The 20868-nt window shown below is 39.0% G+C and overlaps 1 protein-coding gene across 8 annotated transcripts in view; it reads right to left on the bottom strand.

The window, feature by feature from the left end:
- Positions 1-20868, bottom strand: part of OSBPL1A (oxysterol binding protein like 1A) — a 238929-nt gene that overhangs the window by 94493 nt on the left and 123568 nt on the right. Inside the window, exon 1 of one of the 8 annotated variants that reach the window (XM_023543924.2) lies at positions 11473-11857. The exons of the other annotated variants lie outside the window; for them this stretch is intronic. The gene's annotated coding sequence lies outside the window, so the exon portion shown is untranslated. Of the gene's footprint in view, positions 1-11472; positions 11858-20868 lie in introns of those variants that run through there. 8 annotated transcript variants of the gene reach the window in all.

Below are 20868 nucleotides of genomic sequence, written 5' to 3'. Positions count from 1 at the left end.
AGCTGTACCAACAATCTGAAAGGCATAGAATGGGGTGACCTCCTAGACCTCCTCCAGGTTATTAACATTTCCATCTCTTGGTCTTGGAAGCTGTAGAACTCTCTTAACTGCTCCTCTGAATTCCTCACCCTGCTGAATCTAGCCCCTTTTACTTCCTGACATTCCCTCTTTTGCTCTGAGTCGAAGCCCTTTGTGGCCCCGAGTCCCTGATGCTGCACACTAGCTACAATGTTCCAGGAAGTCAGTCCCGGGTGTAACTTGAAATATAGTTTCACTGAAGTGCTAAGTTTGTAGCAGAAACAGGGTTAATCCGTTATTATTTTGCGAATAGTTCCAGTCCTCTGCACCTGTGTTTATCATTATAGCAATGAGATTATTATTTTTAGAGCTATGATAATGAAATAGAAAAACAATAAATGGTAAGCAATAATGAGCAGAGAAATCATACAAAACTGATAAAAAAAAAAAAAGAAAACTTCTGTAATTACAAATTTTAGGAAGCTGAAAAATATTTGGTAATATTCCTATAAGGAGCCCTGGTGGTTCAAAGGTTAAGTGTGTGACTGCTAACAGAAATGTTGGTGGTTATAAACCATCCTGCTCTCTGCTCCCATAAAAATTACTGCCTAGAAAACCCTATGACAATTAAGATATAACTATCGGTCTTTTCCTGTCTAGAATGAAGGAGAGTGAATGACAAAACCAAAGATTCAAGGAAGAAATTAGTCCATAGGACTAATGGACCACACGAACCACAGCCTCTTCTAGCCTGAGACCAGAAGAACTAGATGGTGTCTGGCTACCACTATCACCATTCTGACCAGGGACAAAATAGAAGGTCCTGGTTAGAATGGGTGAAAAATGCAGAACAAAACTCAAATTCATAAAAAAAAAAAAAATCAGACTTACTGGACTGATAAAGACTAGAGGAACCCTTGAGACTATCGCCCTAAGACACCCTTTTAACCTGGAAGAAAGCTACTCTTGAAGGTCACCTTTGAGCCAAATAACAGACTGGCCTATAAAATAAACAATAACACCCATGATGAATGTGGTCCTTTAAACAATCAACTGTACAAGACTGAAAGGTCAAAATTCACACAAAAGCAAATATGAGAAGGCAAGGAGGGGCAGAGAAACTGGATGGATGGAAACAGGGCAGGAGGGGTTGAAAATGGTGAAAGTGCTAACGCATTGCAAGGATTATAACCAATGTTACAGAACAATATGTGGATGAATTGTTGAATGGGAATCTATTTTGCTGTGTAAACTTTCACCCAAAACACAATAAAAAAGTAAAAACAAAACAAAATTAAGGTGCATTAAAAACAAAACAAAACCCTATGGGGCAGTTCTACTCTGTCATATGGGGTCGCTATGAGTAAAACTTGACTCGCAGCACCCAATAACAACAATATTCCTATAACCTACACTGTATTTACAGAGGGTGAAATAACTCTTATTGAGGCTGGAGTACAAATTAAAAAAAAAAAGTAGAATGCTGTTTTTCCTCTATCTGCTGGGTTAAGTAATTCATTTATCTATAAACAAAGATAACAAAATTGTGCACAATGTCCAAAACGATCTGTCCTGTGAATATAAAAGATCTAAACACACCACTAAAGTATTTGGAGATTCCAAAAACAACACTGCAAGAAGATCCAAACTCTTTCCCTCCCACCCACTCTCCGCCTTCAACTTTTCAAATATCAAAATGTAAATGTGCTGTTAATTCTTAAAAATAAGAATCAACTAAATTATCTTCTCTATTTTAACAAATATACAAGTCTTCATGCATAAATTCATCTAGCAAATTTCGGCAAAGTGGCAAAATAAGTGATTGAAGCCCCAAAACACCCAGTTTCCTCAAAAAAAAAAAAATCTTACTGAAAGTCCATTAATCCTTTATCCATCTAAAATAAGCATCACTTCAATTCTGCAACATCTATATCTGTTCTCACTTCTTTTAAGAGAAAAAAGCGTAAAGAGTAGGAAGCAAAAGAGAGAGAGAAGAAGCTCTATGCCGTATTACCTTTTTTTTTTTTTTTAAATCTGTGAACTGATCTGGGTATATTTTCATTAGTTTCAAGTACAACAGGATTTTCTGCACTGAAGATATCTTTCTATAAAACTGCTTACAGAACAGCAACGTCTCCCATCACATAAAGCACTACGAGTGAGAAGCTGTACGTCAGAGCAACTGCACCAGCAAAGAGCTCTCTAGATGGTTCTGAAGCATCTAAGAACATACTTAACTGCCATAGTGCTTTTTAGTTCCTTAGAAGGATCACTGGAATAATGTAATTCCAAGTCCTCTACAATCTCAATATTTTGGAAACACCAATGGAAAATCCTGCATTTAAAAATTATTGTAGATAAACCAAAAGCAAAGAAGTTTCCTGAATACAACCTAACACTTCGAAGGCCAGAGTGGCAGGGACAGGGGTCTGGGGACCATGGTTTCAGGAGACATCTAGGTCAACTGGCATAACAAAATGTATTAGGAGAACATTCTGCATCCTACTTTGGTGAGTGGCATCTGGGGTCTTAAATGCTAGCAAGCAGCCATCTAAGATGCTTCAATTGGTCTCAACCCACCTGGAGCAAAGGAGCATAAAGAACATCAGACACAAGGTAAATAAGAGCCTAAGAGACAGAAAGGACCACATAAACCAGAGACTCCATCAGCCTGAGACCAGAAGAACTAGGTGGCGCCTGGCTACAATAGATGTCGAAACTGAACATAAGGGCCAATCCCACAGAGGTTGAGGGGAACCTCCCTACCATTAAGAAGAGCCTGGAATAATAAAATCTATTAAGAAAACATTCTGCATCCCACTTTGGAGAGTGGCATCTGGGGTCTTAAACACTAACAAGCGGCCATCTAAGATCCATCAATTGGTCTCAACCCACCCGGATCAAAGGAGAATGAAGAACACCAAGGACACAAGGTAATTACGAGCCCAAGAGACAAGAAAAGGCCACATAAACCAGAGGCTACATCAGCCTGAGACCAGAAGAGCCAGATGGTGCCCAGCTACAACTGATGACTGCCCTGACAGGGAACACAAGAGAGAATCCCTGATGGAGCAGGAAAACAGTGGGATGCAGACCTCAATTCTCATAAAAAGACCAGACTTAGTGGTCTGACTGACACTAGAGGGACCCTGGAGGTCATGGTACCCAGGCCTTCTGTTAGCCCAAGAACAGAAACATTCCTGAAGCCAACGCTTCAGACAGGAATTGGACTGGACTATAAGATAGAAAATGATGTTGGTGAGGAGTGAGCTTCTTGGCTCAAGCAGATACATGAGACTATGTGGGCAGCTCCAGTCTGGAGGTGAGATGAGAAGGCAGAGGGGGACTGAAGCTGGTTGAATGGACATGGAGAATACAGGGTGGAGAGGAAGGGTGCGCTGTCTCACGAGGGGGAGAGCAGCTAGGGGTACATAGCAAGGGATGTATAAGTTTTTGTATGAAGAGACTGACTTGATTTGTAAATTTTCACTTAAAGCACAATAAAAAAAAAATTAGTATTGAACGGCTGATAAAGGAATATGCAAAGTACAATCTCATAACATCTTCAGCTTACTTTTAAACTATGTTTCCAAACTCCCACTCTCTAGCTTAGAAGCTATATTCTTATGACAGAAACAGTAAGGATACATGGCTACAAGAACAAAGAATGCATTAACTTGAGACTGAAATACTAAATTTTGAATAAAAAAACTTATCTAGCACTGACTTATTTCCATGGTTATGGATGCAATAGTATTGTGACTTCAAAACTTTTTTAAGATATGTGCTTTAGGTGGCTCCTTGCTCTTACCACATAGCTGTTAAAGCAGTGGGTCTGGCCCTTTAGAGCTGAGGAAAACTCTCCTGCCCACTAGTCAGACTGCCACATTGTCTCTGTGTAAGAGAATGGAGCTCTCACGGGAAAGCTAAGGGCTGATGTTACTCCCAAGTCCACAGACAGGCTGAATCACACTTTTATTTCCAAGGTCTGGGAAAACTAAGCTTTCATTCCATGTCTCAGGCATCATCAAGTATGGAAATATATTCTTGGGCAGTAGAGTATATACTTGCAAAACAAATTTCAGGATTTTCATCTGACACTAATGCCCTTTCAGCTACCCTATTTCATCAGAACTTTTTCAGGTGTAATAAATTTCCTTATGTTCCTAAAGCCTTCCTCATCAGTCCTTTCTACTACTAAACAAAGACATTTATTTAAAGATAACTATGCCTCGGTGACCAAGGCAGATTTGTGTGAATAAGAGCAAACAGACACAAGGGAGGGATACACATGGAGGCTGTGGAGGGGGGTTGTATAGAGTTTGTAGACAACTCTAAGAACCTCTGGTGGCGTCGTGGTTAAACGTTACGGCTCCAACGACATACATTTTCCATTCTAGAAATAGCACTTAAAAGATTATATTGCTACAAGCATGTCATTGGATAATTTCCGAATTATTCCAGATTATAGTATAATGTAGCAAAAATTTCAAAAGGTTTTTAAGCGTCACCATGTCAATTACAGAACAGAGGCTTAAATTATTGTATAATGGTACATATTAAACATATTGCAACCATCTTTAAATGTCATATAATGATTGAGGACTGGCTATATAAAAATGATCTTTCTAAATCACTCTATTCAATAAGGACTCTGAAAATTTAACAGCATTTTTTAAATGGCTTCTTTAACCTCTCTACTAAATATCTGTTCATTATTGTATCTCCAGCACCTGGAATGCTGCCTGTAACATGGGTTGGAAACATATTTTGAAATGAATGAAAATTATGGTGTGTATTAACAAGGGACGAGGGGAAACTAAAGCAATACAAAATAACTTCTCTTGATAAGATCACTTTAACCAGTAATAATATTTCAAAATTTACCAAAAAAATCTAAGTACAGGGTCCTGAGCAAAAAAAAGTCTCTTAAAATCTCATTATTCTTAACCTCAGTGAGAGTTATCTGTCAAAAAAAAAAAAAAAAGGATTTAACTTGCTGAGCATTTGTGTAAAACATGGTTTTGCTTACACAGTATTATTTCTATATTTAATACTGATGATAAAGTATATGCATAGCATTTTACTGTTTCAGAAGCACTTTTACATACTGTTAGTTCATTAAATCATCATTAAAACCATGTGAAGAATGTGTGTGCATACAAAAGGAAGATCATAAAGTTTCAGTAACTTGCCAAAGGTCACCAGAGGAGTAAGAACTGAAACCAAGAGTTTTTAACCCTAAATCCCATAAGCTTCACAACCCATGGTGTTGCCAATAACTAAATGGCCCAGTAACAATATTGATGGAAGGTACGATCGTGAGTCTTAGAAGCAGAGGACCTCACCGGCTTTCTCTGACAGGATTTACTAGACTGGTAAAAAAAAAAAAAAAAAAAAATTTTTTTTTTTTTTTTTCCCAGGCAAAATGCGGGAGGGAGCAGAGTTACCTGGACTCCAGCAGTACATTCATCTAAACCTTCCCTAGATCCCTTGCTGGAGATCACACTCCTATAAAATGAGAAGGGTATTAGGTAGACCAGGAACCTCCCCCAGGAGACAGGCTTCTCATTCCAAGCCCTGGTGGCTCTGTCCAGTCCAAGTCCTGGCTTAGAGCCAAGGTTCTCGGTCATGAGGAGCACAGAAGAATCCACATCAGCTAGTTTGTTTTGTTTTGAATTAGAAGTTCCAGTTCTAACCCAAACCACTGACTCAGGACTTCCGAGAATGTGACCGAGGCAGGTGCACAGTGACAGAGACTGCTCAATGCCTGCCAGCACCCGGCTTGCCCTCTTCCTCAGTAAGCGCCTCAGTCTCCTATCTGGGTACAATGCCCTCCAGCTGAGACTATTTCTCAGTCTCTCTTGCAGCTATGGCCACATGACCCAGAAGAATGGAAGTATTGCACAGAATTTACCACATCTCCTTAAAGGGAGGGCACACTCCTTTTTCCAAAATTTGATACTTAAAACAGCCCCTACCACCTGAAGCTGCCATACCAGACCCAGACTGTGCCTCCTGTCTTCTTCCAAGTGAAGGATAATCTCTAACTTATTTAAGCTACTGATGGAAACCCTGGTGGTGTCGTGGTTAAGAGTTAAGGATGCTAACCAAAAGGTCAGCAGTTCAAATCCACCAGGCTTTCCTTGGAAACTCTATGGAGCAGTTCTACTCCATCCTATAGGGCTGCTATGAGTTGAAATCTACTCGACGGCAAGAGGTTTAGGTTGCTTGGTTTTGGGTTTTTTGTTTGTTTAATGCTAATACTAACTAGTACAGGTAATTTTTTTTAAAGCCCCACAACTTAGTCTGATGTGACCCCTAAATAAAAACTACTCATTTAGAAGAATTTCAGTTTAGTTTTTTTTATTTTTACTGGGCACCTACTACTATTGCAAGGTAAGTGCTAGGGATACAAAGTAGAATAAGAAACTGGTTAACCCGCAAAGAGATTATAGTCTAGTAGGAGAAGGAGGCACTTCACACTCCTGCCCAGCTCATCTATTAAAAATGCAAACCCACTACTACTTCCTTATAGAAAACCTTTCAATGGCTCCTGACTGCCTTCACAGTCTCAAAAGTGGAGTGTGTGCACCACGAAACATGAAAATATTAGAAAGTCTTTTGTATTTATTTTTGTCTAAAATATTAGATAAAATGTCACATTAAGGATATAATATTATATATAGAGATTGACACTGATGCCTTCACACAGTCCACGTGTCTCAGGGTCAAGGGTCAAGTGCAGGATGTACAGTAACTTCAGGGAGGAGTTGGCAAGGACCACTCAGAGGCTGAAAGAAGCCTCTTGCACTGTAACCAAACTTAGTAACCAAACTCACACTGCAGTTCATGTGAGTTTGGTTACTAAGATTCACAGACCATCTCATCTAGTTTTAGTTAACTGAGAAAATACACAGATAGCATAAAGACTGTTGCAAAGACACTGCAGACTGATGATAATACCCTTGGTGCAAACAAAGTGAACAAACAAAATAGCAAAGGCTTCTACGGCTCACGTAAGCGCTGCACCAGCTACTCCAGGAAAAACAGACCATAGAACCCGATGACAGTAAGCCAGTTCTTCAAATTCAAAATTATCACGATCATAGGCAATATGGATATATGTCTATCACGTAGGACAACCCCTACTTATTTATTGCACCTTGAGATATGAGCTAACGAGCATGTGAAGACAGGACATTCGGCTCAACATTTGAAATCTAAGCATCCAGAGCATGAAGATAAACCTCCCAAACTTTTTTTTTTTTTTTTCCAGTGATATTTAAAGTCACAGAACACTCGGTCCAGGCTTTAAATATTTTTTTTACTGAATTTAATAATAGATGTTTAGAAACTTTTTTTGAGGTTTCTTGATAGAAAAGACAAAAAAGTCACAAACCATTTGGGGAAATTCTTCTAATGACTTCCCCTTCTCCCAAAAAAGCCTGAAGAAGTAGAATATATAAACAGCTCTTAAAACTCAACAACAAAAGGACAAGTAAGCCAATTTAAAAATGAGCAAAGAACTTGAATAAACATGTCTGCAGAGAAGATACACAAATGGCCATGAAGCACATGAAAAGATGCTCAAAATCTTTAGTCATTAGGAAAGTTCAAATCAACCATTAAGAAACGTCACTTCAGCTATATTTAAAAAAAGGAAAATAACAAGTGTTGGTAAGGATGTGGAGAACACGGAACCCTTGAACACTGCTGGTGGGAATGTAAAATGGTGCAGCAACTGTGGAAAACAGTTTGGTGATTCCTCAAAAAGTTAAACACAGAGTTACCATATGACCCAGCAATTCCACTCTTACGTACATATACAAAAGAACAGAAAACAGGTTTTCAAACAAATACACAAACATTCATAGCACTACTCACAATTAGCAAAAGAGGAAACAACACAGAAGTCTATCAACGGATGAATGAGTAAACAAAATGTTGTATACCCATACAATGGACTCTTAATTCAGAGATAAAAGGAATGAAGTAATGATACATGCTACAATGTAGATATTCCCTGTAAACACTATGCTAAGTAAAAGAAGTCAAAAACAAAAGGTTATGTTCTGTATGATTCCATTTATATGAAATGCCCAAACCAAAAGAGGAAACCCTGGTGGTGTACTGGTTAAGTGCTACAGCTGCTAACCAAAGGGTCGGCAGTTCGAATCTGCCAGGCGCTCCTTGGAAACTCTATGGGCTTTGGGTTTTAAACCAAAAAACCAAACCCAGTGCCGTCAAGTCGATTCCGACTCATAAAAAAAGAAAAAAAAAATTTTTTTTTTTTCATAGCGACCCTATAATACGTAAATCCTTAGAGACAGAAGGCTGGTCAGTGGTCGCCAGGAGATGGGGGGACAGAGAATGAGAAGTGAGGGTTACTGGATACACGGTTTCCTTTTGGAGGGATAAAAATGCTTTGAAACTGGACAGAGGTGATGGTTGCATAACATTGTGACTGTACTGAATGGCACTAATTTGTACACTTTAAAATAGTTGATTTTCTGAGTTTTAGCTCCAATGAAAAAAAAAATTTTAAAAAACTCAAAAATCCTCCCTCAGACACAAACGCACGCAAATATGGACTTATCACATGACCCTGTCATTTTATTCCTACGTATTTACCTAACAGAAATGGATAATTATGTCCATGCAACGACCCAAATATTCACTGAAGTTTCATTTGTAATAGCCCAAAACTTGAAACAGCCCAAATATCCAACAGGTGAAGAAATGGATAAATTGTGGTATATCCATATAAGGGAATACTAGTCAGCAATAAAAAGAATGAACCACTGATACATGCAACAATATGGATGAATCTCAAAATAATTATGCTGAGTTAAGAAAGCCAGGCCCCTCCAAAAAGTACATGCTGTATGATTCTTCTAATGTAAAATTCCAGAAAACACTTACTCTACATGGTTGTCTCAGGACAGGAGTGTGAACAATAGTGGGAGGTATTACAAAGAGGCAGAAACTTTTGGAAGTAACAGAATTATTAACTTCGTTGTGGCGATGGTTTCACTAGTATAAACAAATACTCATTAAACTACACTTTAAATATATGTAGTTTATTGTACACCAACTATACCTCAATAAAATTATAAAATACGATAATACTTAGCAATAGTAAGGGCACAACAAAAAGGCCGCTCATATAATGATGATGTTGTTAGGTGCCATCGAGTTGGTTCAAACTCATAAAGACCCTACCTACAACAGAACAAAACACTGCCCAGTCCTGCACCATCCTCATGGTCATCGTTATGGCCATTGTTGAAGCCACTGTGTCAATCTGTCTCATTGAGGGTCTCTCCCTTTTTCGCTGACCTCTCTACTCTGTTCTATAGGGTAGATACGAGTAGGAATCGATTCACTGACAACAGGTTTTACTGCATTACCAAGCATGATGTCCTTCTCTGGGAACAGGTCCTTCCTGATAAGTGTCCAAAATATGTGAGACAAAGTCTCACCATCCCTGATTCTAAGGAGCATTCTGGCTGTACGTCTTCCAAGATAGGTTTGTTCTTTTTTTTTTTTTTTGTACTTTAGATGAAGGTTTACAGAACAAACTAGCTTCTCATTAAACAGCTAGTACACATTTTGTTTTGCGACATTGGTTACCAACCCCACAACATGACAACACTCACCCTTCTCGATCTTGGGTTCCCTATTACCAGCTTTCCTGTTCCCTCCTGCCTTCTAGTCCTTGCCCCTGGGCTGGTGTGCTCCTTTAGTCTTGTTTTTTTTATGGGCCTGTGTAATCTTTATCTCATACAAAGGGTAAACCTCGGGAGTGACTTCATTCCTGAGCTAAAAGGGTGGTCCAGGGGCCATATGTTGGGGTTTCTCCAGTCACTTTCAGGCCAGTAAGTCTGGTCCTGTTTTGTGAGTCAGAATTTTGTTCAACATTTTTCTCCAGCTCTGTCCAGGATCCTCTATTCTGATCCCTGTCAGAGCAGTCGGCGGTAGTAGCTGGGCACCATCTAGTTGTACTGGACTAAGTCTGGTGGAGGCTTAGTCCTTTGGACTAATCTTTCCCTTATGTCTTTAGTTTTCTTCATTCTCCATTGCTCCTGACGGGGTGAGACCAGTGGAATACCTCAGATGGCAGCTCACAAGCTTTTAAGACCCCAGGTGCTACTCACCAAAGTAGAATACAGAACATTTTCTTTATAAACTATGTGCACTGTTTGTTCTTTTGGCAGTCCGTGGCATATTCAATAGTCTTCAAAAACACCAAGCTCAAAGGCTTTAATTCTTCTTTGGTCTTCCTTATTCATTGTCCAGCTTTCACATGCATATGGGGTGACTAAAAACACCAGGGCTTGGGTCACGTTCACCTTAGTCCTTAAAGTGACTTCTTTGCTTTTTAAGATTTGAAAGAGGTCTTTTGCAGCTGACTAGCCCAGGGGAATGCTTCATTTGATTTCCTGACTGCTGCTTCTATGAGTCTTGATTGTGAATCCAAGTAAAATGAAATCCTTGGCGACTTCAATCATTTCTCCATTCATCACGATGTTGCTTATTGGTCCAGTTGTAAGGACTTTTGTTTCCTTTACACTGAGATGTAATCCATACTGAAGGCTGTAGTCTTTGATCTTCATCAGTAAGTGCTTCAAGTCCTCTTCACTTTCAGCAAGCCAAGTTGTGTCATCTACATAACACAGGTTGTTAATGAGTCCTCCTCTAATCCTGATGACCCCTTCTTCTTCTATGGTCCAGCTTCTCAGATTATTTGCTCAGCACACAGATTGAATAAATATGGTGAAAGGATACAACCCTGACACATACCTTTTCTGACTTTAAAACACTCAGTATCCTCCCGTTCTGTTCAAATGACTGCCTCTTGGTCTACGTACAAGTTCCACATAAGCACAATTAAGTATTCTGGAATTTCCACTCTTCTCAATATTATCCATAATTTGTTATGATCCACACAGCTGAATGCCTTTGCATAGTCAATGAAACACTGGTAACCATTTCTGGTATTCTCTGCTTTCAGCAGTGATATCCCTCATTTCACATCTTCTTATGAATCTGCTTTGCATTTCTGGCAGTTCCCTGTCAATGTACTGCTGCAATCCTTTCTGAACAATTTTCAGCAAAATCTTACTTGTGTGTAATACTAATAATATTGTTTGATAATTTTCATATTCTGTTGGATTGCCTTTCTTCAGAGTGGGGACAAATATGGATCTCTTCCAGACAGTTGGCCAGGTACTATATATATATTATTTCATAATCATCAAGAATATTTTTAAATATGCCTATTTAGGAACTGATGTCTGCAAGGTACTCTGGGGTAGTGCACGACGCATGACTTTCTTTCTCCTATGTCAAGTACCGGAACCCATCTGTGATTCTGTTAAGGGCAGTCCTGTCTCATCACAGTTGCACAGCTTCCACCTAAAAATAACTTCCTCTTATATAATCTCTTACCCCAGATTTGTATATTTCATGGGTTCTTGAAAGGAGTTTCTTTTTTAGCGATATGCCACATCATGAAGTAAACATTCATTTTTAAAACCAGATAAGCTGAACCATAATCTAAACGAATCCTTGTTTTTCACAAGTCATTCAGGGGCGCTGTAGTTGACAGCTCTGCTGAAGAAAATAAGTACAAAAAGTTATATGTAGCAGAAGTGACACCATACCAACTCTCTTTTAAAATGAACTTTGAGTTTATTTACATACGACAAATACACTCATTTTTGGTGTATTTTAAGTTCAATGAATACTGACAAAAAATACTTCATGTAATCAGCACCACTATCCAGATACAGAAAATTTCTACTATTTCCCCCAAATTCTCACGCTCCATTAGAGTTACTGTCGCCTTCTCCCCACCCCTCACCCGAGGCAACCACCGCTCTGATTTCTATAACCATGGAGTAAGGTTGTCTGTTCCTGAACTTCAGATAAATGGAATCATGCAAGATGTGCTTTTTTGTGTCTGGCTTCTTTCAGCCAGCGTTAATGTTTCACAGGTTCATTCATGTTGTTGTAAGTATAAGTAGCTGTTTCCTTTTTATTGCTGAGGAGTATTCCATTCTTCAGATATACTATGATTTCCAATGGCACTTCTTTTTAATGCCTTTAGCTCTGTTTCTGAAAATAGCTTTTTGTATATGCTGAACATTGTTAAGACAGGAACTACAACAACTTTGTTTCTATAGAATTTTGATGTTTTACTCTGTTTTAAGAAGTGTTTTCATGTATCTCAAACTAGGGAAAAAAAATCTCAAGTATGCTGGAATCATAACTCAGTAAATTATAACTACATCTTAAGAAAACATTTTAAGGATCTTAGGGCAGTGCATTCCAAGTTTTGTAAGTCATTGCCTACACAGAAAAGGGTCTTTGTATGGCCAAAAAGCACATGAAAAGACGTGCAACATCATTAACCATAGGGAGATGCAAACCAAAACCACAACGAGGTACCAGATCATTCCCACTAGAATGGCTATGATCAAAAAATGGAGAATAACAGGTTTTGGTAAGGATGTGGAGAAACTGGAGCCCACATACATTGCTGGTGGGAATACAAAATGGTTCAGCTGCTATGGAGAACAGTTTCGCAGTTCCTTAAAAAGTTAAACATAAAACTACCATATGACCCAGCAACCCCAGTTTTAGGTATATACCCAAAAGAAATGAACTCAGGAACACAAACAGAAACCTGTACACCAATGTTCATTGCAGCACTATTCATAACAGCCAAAAGTAGAAACCACCTAAATGTCCATCAACAGATGAAGAGATAAACAAAATGAGGTATATACATACAGCCATAAAGAAAAACGAAGTTCTGATGCATGCCACATCACACGTAAACCTTGAAAACATTATACTGACTAAAATAACTCAGTCACCAAAAAAAAAAAAAAAAAACCTGTATGATCCCACTTATGCGAAATAGTCAAATGCATAGAGACCAAAGCATACAGTGGTTTTTGGGATGAGAGGCAGAGGGAGGGGGAGTCACTGCTCGGGGGCACTGAGTTTCTTTTAATGGTGGTGGAATAATTTGGACAAGAATAGTGGTGATGGTCACACAACATGATGAACATAATCAAATCACTGGATTGTACGTGTAAAGATTGTTGAATTGGCGAATGCTTTGTTATATGTATGTATCTAACAAAGCGTTTGCCAACTCAACAACTGTGTTTATAAACATACATATATACATACATACATACATATATACGCACACACAATAAAAAGGGAAGGATCTTTGTATGGCACACTAGAGAAATCACGTAACTGGTTTGGGGTCTCTGGACACACTAATGGGCCCTGGTGGCATAGTCGTTAAGAGCTATGCCTGCTAACCAAAAGCAGCAGTCTGAATCCACCAGCCGCCCCTTGGAAACCCTATGGGGCAGTTCTACTCTGTCTTATAGGCTCGCTATGAGTCAGAATCGATTTGACAGCAACAGGTCAACAAGATACACTACAGGTTGAAAAGATCATTTATTTTAAGCCCACTAGTTGGAAATCTCTGTTTAAAAATATATTCAAATAACAAATATTCTTATTTTAATAACCTATATTTAATTTCAGAAGTCTCTTAGTGACACAAATGATAAAGCGTTTGACTATAAACCAAAAGGTTGACAGTTTGAGCCCACCCAGAAGTGCCTCAGAAGAAAGGCCGGGCCACCTGCTTCCAAAAGGCCCAAAAAACCAAAACCCAAACCCGTTGCCGTTGAGTTGATTCCGACTCATAGCGACCCTAAAGGACAGAGTAGAACCGCCCCATAGAGTTTCCAAGGAGTACCTGGTGGATTCAAACTGCTGACCTTTTGGTTAGCAGCGGTAGCACTTAATCACTACACCACCAGGGTTTCCTCCAAAAGGTCACAGCCTTAAAAACCCTATGGAGCACAGCTGTACTCTTGATACGTATGGGGTCGCCATGAATCAGAATCAACTCACTGGCAACTGGCTGGATGGCACATTTAATTTTACAGAACAGGAAAATTTTAGGAGCAAATAAAATTACATGTAAAATAAAGCATTAATTTATTAAACAACCTAAATAATTTGAAAATTCCCAAAGTGCTAAAACAATGAGCATAGCTTCTTCCTTTCCCTTCTTTGGGTGTGCTTAATATTTTTTTTTTTTTCCTGATCTTTCCCCAAGACAAAAAAATTGACCAGTGACTGTGAACTGGTACTCAAACACCCTCTCCAAGCCCAGTATTATGCAACTTCCCAGCAACACAATGGCATCTGAGCTCAGTTATCAGAGGCACCGTGTTCAGGTCCAGACAGGCAACCATTCCACTCTCCTCTTCACGCAACAAATGGCCATCAACCACCCACATCATAGCAGCCATTCTAGGCCCTAGGGAATCAGTGACGAGACAAAATCTCTGCACTCATAGAACTTACAGTCTACTTACTGTAAGTCTACTGTGGGGAGAGAAACAGGTAAATAAGGGACCTATTTAGTAAGATGGCAGTGGGTTATTCAGTAAGTAGTTGTTGTTGTTAGTTGCTATGGAGTCAATTCCTACTCATGGCCACTCCATGTGTACAGAGTAGAACCGCTCCACAGGGTTTTCCTGGCTATAATCTTATGGAAGCAGATCACCAGGCCTTTTGGTACTACGAGGTGGGTTCGAACCACCAATGTTTAGGTTAGCAGTTGAGCACAAGACATTTGTGCCACTCAGAGGCCTTTCTGGTATGTTAGATGGTGAAAAATACTAAAGACAATAATATGCTAAGAAGGGAATAAGGAGTACTGGGGGTAAAGTTGCAACCTTAAACAGGATGGCCAGGGACTTCACTGATAGAGTGCTGCTGGATTAAAAGCTGACAAAGGTGAGGAAGAGGGCCATGACCACCCCTACTCATGACAAAGGGGAGGGAGAGGGTTCTAGGGAGGAGCATTCCAGGCAGAGGAACGGTAAAAGTTCTGAGGTGCAAAGTCCTGGGGTAGAAATGGGTTCACATGTTTGAATAACATCAGAAAGCCACTGTCCTCAGAAGAAAGCAAGTAGAGCGAGCGTGAAGCCAAGTACAAGCAGGCAGAAGGCGTCAAGCAGAAGAGTCCATCACGAAGCTTTGTACACCTTCGTAGCAACTGAGGCTCCTTCTCTTGGCGGGATGGAGTGCCAGCTGCGAAGAGTCATGATATGCACTCTTAACTTCATGTGGACACTAGATTCAGCTCTGGATGACATATTTTTAAAAAATAACCTGAGAGGGATTGGTAGAGTGAGGAAATGAAGGGTGTGGAAAGCTTAACGTAATAGTAAGAGTTGAGAGAACTTGGAGATGTTTGGCCTGGGGAAAAGAATAATTTACTAGTTGCTCCAAAAAGCTGAGGAATTTTCACAAGACAGGCAACAAGTTTTTCTGTTCAGACATGAAACCAGGAATTGAAAAAAAAAAAAAAAAAAACAGGGACATAAAATTGCACGTTACTGTAAAGTTTAACTCTCTAAAAACGTTAGATAGTGAAATGTGTGGTCTTAAAAGATAACTCACATATCGTCATAGCAGCAGTAGCAACAGTAGCAGTAGGAGCTACTGTATACAGCACCGATGTATGTTTACTCTATGGCAGGCATTATGCTGAATACTTGATACACCCCATCTCATATAATCTGCCCACGATCCTGTGAGGTAGGTATTATTACTGATAAGGAAACAAGCTTGGTGAGATTACATGACCTGGAGAGAATGGCATATCTAAGTGGCAGAACTGCAATCAAACTCAGGTCTAACTCAGGCTCTAAGCTCCTAACCATTGCACATGGTATAGTGACTATGTGTTCAGGAAGGGAAGTGTTTACATATATCATAAAATGGCCATCTAGCTGGCAGGCAGGAAGTGGTAGAGAGGATTCTTACAAATGGTAGAAAACTAAATGATATCTAAGAACCCACCACATTCTTAAAGTTTTTCATTGACTTCAAAATTTATGGCAACCTTGCACTTCTAACTATGGGTAAAGATCAATTAACAATAATTTCATTACAGAGTATGTTAAATTTCCTGTCCATTTCTATTGCTGATGCTAATCATTTTCTGGTTTTCAGTAATACATATTCTTTATTAGTTTCCCACATACAAGTCAAAGTAGGCTTGACTTCTCTCAAGTATATGAATTTTCTTGTCTCATTTTTATAGTATCTGGTGATTCAAACATGTCTTCCATTTTTATTTTCCAGTGCTAACTCTGCAGACGAGATAAAATTCTTTTCAATTAAGTAATCACCCTTCAAAATATAAGAGTAAATCAACATTTGGTATCTAAAGTATAGAAAGACAATAAAATATAAACGTAGAGTGCAGATACACATAGATTTTAGGGATTAAACTGTGTCTCAGACACAGGAAAATCTCAAGCACCATCCTGCTTTGAGGGCTGGTTTCTTTATAACCTAAGTGGAGGGGCAATAAGAGAGTAAGGGGAATGAGGGGCGGTTGGCGCTGAGCACCCTCCACCACACTTTAACCACAGTAACTTCTGAATGGTTTGAAAAATAATGAAAAATCAATGTTCTGCACGGCAACTACGGGCCTATGTAAGGAGGGATAGTTTGACAACTCCGGGGTTTACATCTGGATAGAAAACATGATTAACTCTACTTACAAAGTTTTTCTCCACATATGGCCTGAAATATATAGTCAAGTTGATCTGCATGAACATGAAAAAAAAAAAAGTTCCCAGAGCAACATTTGCCATATATTTTAATTTGGGCCCCTGCTCTTAAATAATCTATAACAAAGTCAAGTAATAACAAGATATATACATTCCTGAAATAACATAAAGTAGAAATATATTCCTAACATTTTAACAACTATTTACTGAGTACTTACTATTTACAGAGAATCGCAAAATACAATCACCACACCTAAATGCACTCTGGGGCATAACCACATTCAACTAATTCACAAGAGAATGTTGTAAGTCAGTGGTTTCCAAACTGTGAGGCTATGAAAATACATAACAATCTCTGATTCTCTTTTGGGGTAGGGCTAAAATAGTGATGGAGCCTACCTAAATACTGTGGATGAGACAGAAATCTGGCTTTGAATTCTCTTAAGGCCAAAACAGAAAGAGAAATACAATCAATTATGGGCTTTTAATTGTCCACGAGGAAAAAAAAAAAATACCAGTTCTTTGGGGAAAACAAACTCCCTCTTCGCCCTCACCTCTAATTTCTGATTCAGGGCAATACAGAGAGGAATATAAGTATTAGACGGCAAAATAACCAACAATATCATTAAAACTAATTTTTCTGGAAATGCCCCTCAATGGAAATTGAGAGTGTAACTCCAACTTACAACTCACTGAGGGGTATTTCTCAGTAAATCAAGGAAATATTGTTCAGGCTGAAGCATTCTGACAGACTAGTTGAGCCTTAGGATAACATCTAGAAATCTAGAGAAGTGGACAAATTCTTTATCTTCCAAAAATGGGGCCTCTACACCAAGCAAAATTTTCACAAAAAACTGGACAGCAAGTTCCTATTGAGAAATTAGAATATAGGTAGGTAATATGGAAACTCTGGTGGCGCATGGTTAAGTGCTACAGCTGCTAACCAAAGGGCTGGCAGTCTGAATCAGCCAGGCGCTCCTTGGGAACTCTGTGGGGCAGTTCTACTCTGTCCTATAGGGTCGCTATGAGTCGGAATCCACTTGACGGCACTGGGTTTTTATGCAAAATGTGAAGGTACTTCAACATTCTTGCCCATCTGTTTATCTTATTTCTAAAGTTGATATCTTTTGTAAAAACTGAGAAATCAGCTTGTACAGATGACCACATCACCTTTGACCAGAGGCGGGCTGTCTTCCTGAGTAGCTGAATCTTCCTAATTCAATCAGTGTGTGATAGAGTGGGCTTTGTTCTGCAGCACTCAACTTGGAGACAGAAACCTGGATTTACTCCTAAATTGTGCTCCCTCCTAGCTACATAAGCTTGGGCAAGTCACTCAGCCTTCCCTTCCTTGGCAAAATAAATAACAGATCAATTGTTTTCAAACTGTGTTCTATGGAGATGCCTTAGTGGATAAAAGTGTGCTTTTACTTTGATCTTCTTATGTACTGGCATCTGTCCCCAATTAAACCTTTGAAAACCACCAGACTAGATTCTCTCAGTGTCTATGGCTTTGTGATCTTAAACACTAATTCATAACACAAAGTAAAACAATAAAAATGAAGAAAAAATTCAAAATCGAATCATTTCTATCACAAGAAATTTTACTAAGGAGGATTACACTCACAACCTCATTTCTAATTTAGCTACTTGAATGCAGAACAGCAGCAACAACAACAAAATCTTCCTCGTAGAACATTATTATATGTGAAGGCTGATTTCTCAAGTAAGCTAAAAAAAAAAGCACAGTTCCCTGAATGCAGCAAATAATAGTTAGGGGAACAGATGATGCCCCTGTGCCTCCTGTCTGAGTGCCTGGCCACCACATGGAACAAGGCTGTGTGTTTCCAGCTGGGAGGTTCCAGGGGAGTTCACCTCCACCAGAGGACAGGCTTCTCACCTGAATCCCTCCTAACCACAGAGTCAGCTCCTGTGCTTCTTGTCATTCCTATCACTGCCTACTGCTTCCCACCACAGTTTCTCTCATCTAACTCACCATGCCACAAATCACATTTCCTCTCCTCTACTTCTCCATTCTCTCCACTTCTTTGTCCCTGAATTGAACACAAAACCCTTTTAAGATATTTTTCTGAGAATAAAACATGGAAAGACTGTCTTACATAAAACTGGGACAGAGAGAGAAATTGTCTGTGTTACAGAGGAGGAATGTGAGGCCTTGGGGTAAATTCCCTAGAGTCATGCAAGGAAAGGGTCACTGATACTGGAATCCATGTCTCAGGACTCCAAATAATAGCCCCCAAAATCCACTGCCATCAAGTCAATTCCAACTCAGTAGAACTGCCCCATAGGATTTCCAAGGAGCGGCTGGTGGACTTGAATTGCCAACCTTTTTGGCAGGTTCATATTCTACCATACATACTTCCTTACTAGGCTTTCCACATACTCTCCCTGATTTTGTCTTCAGTTGGACTGTGTACAGAATAACAAAGGTCACATGGTAAATAGTAGTGAATGCCTGAGAATCTAAAGAAAATTTAGACACGGTTTGTCCTGGTTCTTTCCTCTTTGGACCCAGGTTTGGAGGAGAATGAAAGGGCAAGATGGAATATATTGAGCAGATCATAGAAAAGCCACTTAAAGTATAGGTGGAGGGAGGAAGTTAGGGGGAAAACCCAAAACCAAACTTGCTGCCATCGAGACGATTCCAACTCATAGCAACCCTACAGGACAGAGTAGAACTGCCTCATAGGGTTTCCAAAGAGCACCTGGTGGATTTGAACTGCCAATCTTTTGGTCAGCAGCCATAGCTCTTAACCACTATGCCACCAGGGTTTCCAAGTTAGGGAGAGACAAGAAAAAAAAAGAAGAGGCCAAGGGAATAATGATCATTCTTCTTCCATCATTCAAAATATCAAATGATAGAGAAGTTGTGAGGTGTAAGGAGAAAAAAGAAAGAAGGTAAGCAGCAAGGTGGGGATGAGAAATGGAAAGAAATGGCAAGCAGTGAAAACAAGAAAGAATTGGGGAATAATAAGATGTTGATTAAGAGGGAAGAATTGGAAGTGGTCAAAACCTTCCAAAAGTTTGAGGTGTTTTAAATATTAGAAATGCAATAACCTAGACTACATATACTAGCAGTCTGCAGTTTGTAAAGATGAGCCTAAAAAAAAATTATTAAAGTCTATAAAATAAAATTGTAGATGAAGCAAGTAATGATATATTCACTAAACTGCAAAACACCTGAACTAAGAAATGCCATGTTTCTTACGCAGGTAACACATGCCTTCTGTGTTTGTTTGCTGGCCACACCCTCCCCCCCAGAGGTATTTTCATAAGCACGCTATGCTAATTATTTTTACAGCAACTTGTGCCACAGAATTGGCATGGTGGCTCTTGTGAGGCTTGTGAGGATTTCTCTGGGGGTGGGAAGGGTGTGGCCAGCAAACAAACGCAGAAAATGCCATTATTTGCGTAAAATTACAGTACATACACAATTTGAAATCTGGACAGGAACAAAATTTGAAAAAATTATCCACTTTAAAGTGACAGGGGATAATAAATACGTAGATCCTAGATCCTAGGGGAAGAAAATAGTAAGTTCAAAGAAAAATTATAGAGATAACTACAATAAAATTAATTTACGAGGAACAGATGCATCAGATAAAAAAGCTAAAAGGAAGTTATTTCAAAAGTAATCAAGTAAACACACCTGTAGCAAGAATGATTTAGAGAAAGAGATCCACTTAAAGACAGAAATTTATTTGGAGATATCCAAAAAATATTAGAAAAAGGAAAAGAAGAGAGACTAGGAAAAGGATACATAATTACAGATCCAACATGAATTAAAAAGATAATAAAAGAACATTACGAGCAACTTTATAGAAATAAACTTCAAATTGTAAATAAACTCCTAGAAAAATATAACTTGTCAAAACTGACCCAAAAAGAAATAGAAACTAAAATAATTCTATAGTCATTAAATACATTTAATAAGTAGTTAAAAAAAAAAAAAAGCCTCACAAGCATAAGATGGTTTTTCAGGGAAATTCTATTAAAATTTCAAGGAATAAAAACCAAAAAACCAAACGCATTGCTGTCAAGTCAATTCCAATTCATAGCAACTCTACAGGACAAAGTAGAACTGTTCCACATGGTTTCCAAGATTTTAAGTCTTTATGGAAGCAGGCTGCCACATCTTTCTCCCTCAGAGTGACTGGTGGGTTTGAATCGCAGACTTTTAAGTCAGCAGCCA

The sequence above is a fragment of the Loxodonta africana genome, chromosome 11 (assembly GCF_030014295.1).
Source record: "Loxodonta africana isolate mLoxAfr1 chromosome 11, mLoxAfr1.hap2, whole genome shotgun sequence".
NCBI classification, from domain to species: domain Eukaryota; kingdom Metazoa; phylum Chordata; class Mammalia; order Proboscidea; family Elephantidae; genus Loxodonta; species Loxodonta africana.
The sequence above is the reverse complement of the archived record's forward strand: the minus strand, read 5'-3'. Positions and strand labels throughout refer to the sequence as shown.